General features: G+C 16.8%; 1 long non-coding RNA gene across 1 annotated transcript; it reads right to left on the bottom strand.

Moving 5' to 3' along the window:
• Positions 1-3,201: 3,201 nt before the first annotated feature.
• On the bottom strand, positions 3,202-5,017 carry LOC116186301. Its single transcript, XR_004151263.1, has 2 exons — positions 4,962-5,017; positions 3,202-3,323 (listed from the first exon to the last, which is right to left on the bottom strand). It is a non-coding gene; the product is annotated as an uncharacterized LOC116186301 (long non-coding RNA).
• Between the last annotated feature and the right edge of the window lie 1,481 nt (positions 5,018-6,498).

Raw genomic sequence — 6,498 nt, forward strand, 5'->3', positions numbered from 1 at the left:
ATTATTATTATTAGAGAATAGAATAATTATTATTATTAGAATAGAATTAGAATTTCAAAGCAAAAATGAAAACTGTCATATAAATATATAAATGTATATATATATATATATAAATATCAAAACAAAAATATATTAGAATTATTTACTTTTAATATAAAAAATTATTTACTTTTATATAAAAAAGAATGATATTAAAAAAATTAAGTAAGATTTTACATCCTGATAAAAATAATGTGTAATAAGTCACAACATGATTATTAAAAAATAAATTTGTAAATATATTGTATATATGATGTAAATTTTTTTAACATTTATTTAATTACATTAGCAATTATATATTCATTTATATATTCATGTTTTATTATATAAGCTTATATTTATATTTTCTATTATATATTTTATATTATATCATCGTATATTTTTATATTATTTAAATATTATTTAATTTCTTTATCATTATTTTATTTTTTCTTTTATTAATATTGATAAAAAAAACAACACTATTACCATAATTCTCAAGGTAAATTTTCATTAATCTTTCAAATTGTTTTACATATTTCTTTTGAAAGATATATAAATAATAAATAATAAAAATAATAAAGAAAATTAAAAAATATGATAAATCATAATTTAAAATATTTCTCAAATTAGTAAAATTTGAAATATTCAATCTAATATTATTTAAAAAATCATTAAGATTCTTATAAACCAAAATATGAATAATATAATCATATCATAAAGCACGATTAGCATTTATCGAAATCGTATAAAATAACTAATATATCATGAATTAATATGTCGAATGGTATTTTTCGATACATCATATTTTATGAAACTGTTCAATAAGATTTTTTTTTGTGTAATAAAATAATACACAAACTAAATTAAGTTTATGGATTAAATAAGTTATATGAAATATATTTTAATAAAATATTTTTAAATGCTTACCGAATTTCAATATGTATGCCGTATATTAGTAACATTTTCTTTCCAATTCTAGTTGACTATAGAACTTTCATTGTAATTTGCAAATCATATAATCATTCCATAATTTATTTTTAAGTATCTACAAGCCAAGAACTATAGCATAATGATGTATTTTTTTACAATTTTTTCATAATCAAATTTACAATGTAAATTTGTTTTGTATTATTCATTATCTATGAATATTTAAACAATTTTCATCAATATTATTTAGAATTTTTTCCAATTCTTTTTATTATAGCATTTTTTTTGACAAAATTTTTTTGTATTTCATTATTCATGACAGCAAATTATTTATTATTGCATGATATACATGATATAAAGATAAAATTAATTTTTTTTTTTTTTTAATAAATTGTTAGTGCATTAATGTTTTCTATAGCATTCTTCTTGTAAATATATCTTATATATAATTATAATCACATGCTGCATTAATAGCAACTTTTTTATATTTAATCTTTAATAATTAATATATATTAATGATATATATAAATAATAATAATATATATTAAATTAATATTATTTTACTTAACTTGAAAAAAATAATTAAACAAAAAGATATTTTTTATCGTATATTTTACAATAAACAGCTTGTCCATTATTAACAAAATTATTATATATATCAATAATAATAGTGATAGATTTATAATCGATTATGATAATCCAATTTATTATTATTTATTTATTATTTATTATTATTTATTTTTTGTTTTAGGCATTGTGTTATTAATTTAAATTATAAATTAACAATAAATAAATTTAAATAAAAGAAAAAATAAATGTTGTTTTAAGAAGCTTCTTAATTTTATTATACTATTTTGTTATTTCATTATTGATGCATTTCATTATTGGCATATATTATATTGTATCAAACAATGTATCAAACAATGTGATGAATCATGTGATTAAATAAACATTAATTTTTGATTTTAGTATATTATGTACGAATTCAGAATATTTTGTTTATCATGAATTCCTTAGTTTTATCTTCGTTATTTTGTCGATACAAAAAATTGTGTCAAAATAAAATTGTGTGGTTTGGAATGACGAATATAATGATTCCACTTACTATTTTCAAAATTATTGATATTTTCTGTACATATTGACATATTTTTTTTTTAAATGAAATATTGATATATGTAAAATATAAATGAAATAAATAATTATATTTATTTATTTGAATGAAATATGTGAAATACATACATTATGTAAAATATATAAATTAAAAAATATAATAATAAATATAATAATAAATATCTATAATGAATATAAATGATAATAAACTTGTATTTAAGTTTCATGTTTTTATCTTTCTTCTATAAAAATATGCATTTTCATAATATTAGATGAAATAAATATTAGTTTACTTGTTAATAAGTAATAAATTTTAAAATTTATATATCTTTTACATTTGTTGAATCGATATATTTTATGTTTTTATTATTTCTATGTTTTATATCATTAATATTTATATAATATATATATTGTATAATATATATATTTATAATATATTATTTATAATATATTTATATAATGTATATAAAATAATTTTATAAAATATTATTACAGCAAATATATTGTAAATGAAAAATATTTCTATAGTTTTTTAAACTATTTACATAATGATGAATAATATTTTACATATTAATATATTTCCATTATGCAATAAATAACAATAAAAAAAAATATCAATAATTAAAAATAAATTGTATTGTATATTGTTTATTATTGGATCAAACTTGAAAAAATTAGAACGAGAATCTTTTCAGAAAACAATCTATCTTTCATTAATATCTTAATAATAGAATTTACAATATATTTACTGTTTAAATATTTTCTGTTTTGCCATAACATGTGTTATCCAGGAAATACTTTACAAAGTATCATCCCAGATTCTATCTAGAATCTATCCCGATGTGCAATATTATTCATCTTTTAAATATTCATAGAATATTTTATTTTTGAGCTGATAATTCATATTTTTTTACATATTGTTACATGAGTTTTTACATGTATCATCTAAATTTATCTCTTTCTTCTAATTTCTAACAGAAACTTCATTTTATTATTTATTTATTTAACTGTTTTGCTAAGCAGAAATTTTTATATTCAATTATTCGAATTTATTGTTTAAACTTTTGATTTAAGCTTATAAGGAGATCTTCTTTTTTATTTGATTTATTTTTTTAGGCTTGCTTCCTCTATTTTTCTCTCTGATTTCTAATATATCTATATGATATCTATATATGATTCAGTTATAAAATTTTGTCTTGAAAAATTCTTTAAAGAAGCCGCTTTTGTATTCAGCATTCTCTTAATGTTCCCTAGCATTATTATTTCTGGGGATATTTATATATGTATATTTTCTAGCGATAATATCTATAGCCATATAATTTATCAAAGATGTTTTGATAAATATGCAGTGCATTTTTATTCAAGTTATCAAAAATGACCCATCTGGTCGTTTCTAATACAAGTCGGAATAGTAAATTTGGTAAATATTTCCATCTGTCATGAATTAATAAAAAATCTATTATATTATGTAGTATTATTATAATTTCTTTTTTAATATTATATAAGTAATTTAATGTATATTTTAAAAATGTTTCTTAAAAATTATAAATAATGTTAAATATTAAAATTGTAAAAGGTGAACAATACAACAAATAAAACAATTATAAATATAATATTTATATTATGAAATGTAACGAATCAACACAACTTAGAAAATATGTTTCTACATATTTTTCTTAAAAATTTCAAACAAATATACTTTAATCAAATACAACAATATATTATGCAACTTTAAATAAAAAATATATGTATATTTCATTTCTTTTGAGATGAAACACAGATGAAAAAAAAATATAGATATAAAATATACCAAGAAAGTATTTGGAATCCAATAAATGGTCTTTGATTTATATAAATAATTTTTCAAAAAATATAATTTTAAGTCAAGAAAGTTTTAAAAAATGCATAGTTATACAACTTACAAAAAATAAGAAATATATTCAAGATAAATATCTAAAGATTTAATAAAAATAATAAATTATGTTAGTATAATTATAAAAATTATAATTCCTCAATTAAGAAAAAAGAACTTCAGATATTGTAACAATAATTAAATTTTTAGATTTAATTATAAATGTTTATTTATTATTTTTAAAATAATTTTTGCATTTATTTATACAAAAATTGATAAATTTATATTTTTTTTATCAAATTTTTATTATAAAATTTATTTGCATTTTAATTACGTTTTATTTTTAAATTTTAAAAAAAATATGTAATTAAAAAATATTTCTATTCAATAAATATTGAATTAATATTAATCCTTTAGTAAATTTGGTAGTAAAATCAATAAATACAGAATTTATCTAACAAATAATCATTATAAAGATAACAAATAATTAATTAAAGTATATCTAGATAAGATATCAAAATATCTATGTAAAACAACGAATAAAATTATCAAATTATTTTTCAAATAAATTTGCATATAATTGAATCATCCGACGCTTATTAATGTACATATGCCTTATGAAATCTAAAATAAAATAGTTTGATCAAATAGAATTAATATCTTTTTTCTGTGCAATGTTGTTACACGTTCCGGCATGTAAATAGTGGAATTGACACGAATGATAGTACGAATAATAATAAATTATAAATAAAAGTTGCAAAATATTGTTTATCTTGCGGCGATAATTGATACTAAAGATCGACGAATTAAATTGTGATTGATCAATATCAACGCGATGATTTATGTGGCCATCTAGTAGTAAAGATAGATACTAATGATCATGCTTGAATTTATCCAATATTTTTTGTTCATAAAATATGCGATTATATTTATTAAAGATTGATTTTCTATCATCGATACTATTAAATTTTGCATTTTCTATTCTAAGCTATTTTCTAGTTTTAATCTAATTTCAATACTGCTAGTTCAGTAATCAAATATTGATACAAACCTTGCGATTTTAATAAGATTTAATAGAAATTTCTAAATCCATCTATAACTTTTAATTTGTCGATTTGTTCTAAATATTCTATGATTTTTTATAATATAATTTTGTAATATATTTCATTGATTTTTTTTATTTTTATAAGAAATTCTTTATTTATTTATTATTTTTCTCTTAAATTTTTATTTAGCACGCAATAAGCATGGACTTGAATCCATAACCTGTTAATTTTCAATATAAAAAAATATATACGACAAAATAATATGTAAATTATAAATTATATTTTCTTTTAAAATAACTATTTTTTTTTTGATTCAAAAGAATCGCTTGAAAAATAAATCGTTTTTCACAAATAAAAATCTTACTCTCTCTTATACATCCACTCACTTCACTATTCGTAACCGTTCTGCTGTTCTCAAACGTTCTCATATGTAAATGTATATTCCATCGGTAATATAGAAATCGATTAATTTTTCTAATACAATTAGAAATTATTATCAAAATTAAATAATAATTTCATTTTTAATAAAATTGAAATATGTAAAATATAATAAATTATATATGAAAAAATTTTTTTATTAGTGGAATATTATTTCAAAAAGATAAAATCAATCAAACATATCAATATTTTTGCTTTTTTTTTTTGTTCTTTTAAATATAAAATAATCTTTAAAATATTTTGTATTAACACGAAATAGAATAAAATTTTAAATTATAAAATATTCAGATTTTAATGCTATTATTCTATTATGAAAAATATGAAATATATATACAAAATTGTGATCATAAAATTCAAAAGATATAAAAATTATAAAAATTAAAATTGATTTTACACATTCTAAAATTTCTCGTTAAAAAAAAATTACTATATAATTCATTATATTTTACATAGAAATTTTTATTAAAATTAATTTTATCAAACGAAGTAAATTTTTACGTATCATTTTTATCTATATCATTTTAACATATCACGAAGTTTGGCATCTTATCAATGAATTAAATATCAATGAGACAATATTAATGCAATGAATAAAATCTTTTTTAAATGAAATTATTACCATTATATTCATATTATATTTCTCTAATCAAAATAAGATTAATACGTATTTAATGATATGCAATAATTTTTTTTCCTTATGTATTAAATAAATAATTACATAAATATTAAGATAAATAATGTTACTTTAAAAATTATAATAATTATAATAATTTTAATAGAAAAATAATATCTACTTACAAATATTTTTAAGCAATAAATTATAATTGTGAGAATCATTTTTTTGAGATAATTTTTTTTAATCTCTTTTCAATAAATTTTTTGTATTTAATTTTATTTCATTTTATTTCATTTTATTTTTCAATGTTTTATGATCTCCATTTTCAAAGAAATATTATTGTATAATATAATTTGTAAAATCTTATAGTAAAAATAAATTTGAAATTAGAATATGAACAAAGTCTAATGCATCGTCATAGATTATCATTTCTGCGTCAAATAATTATTTTTTTTTTTTTTTTGCTTAAGGAAATAATTGCATTAATA

The sequence above is a fragment of the Apis dorsata genome, unplaced genomic scaffold (assembly GCF_000469605.1).
Source record: "Apis dorsata unplaced genomic scaffold, Apis dorsata 1.3 scaffold_575, whole genome shotgun sequence".
Taxonomy (NCBI): domain Eukaryota; kingdom Metazoa; phylum Arthropoda; class Insecta; order Hymenoptera; family Apidae; genus Apis; species Apis dorsata.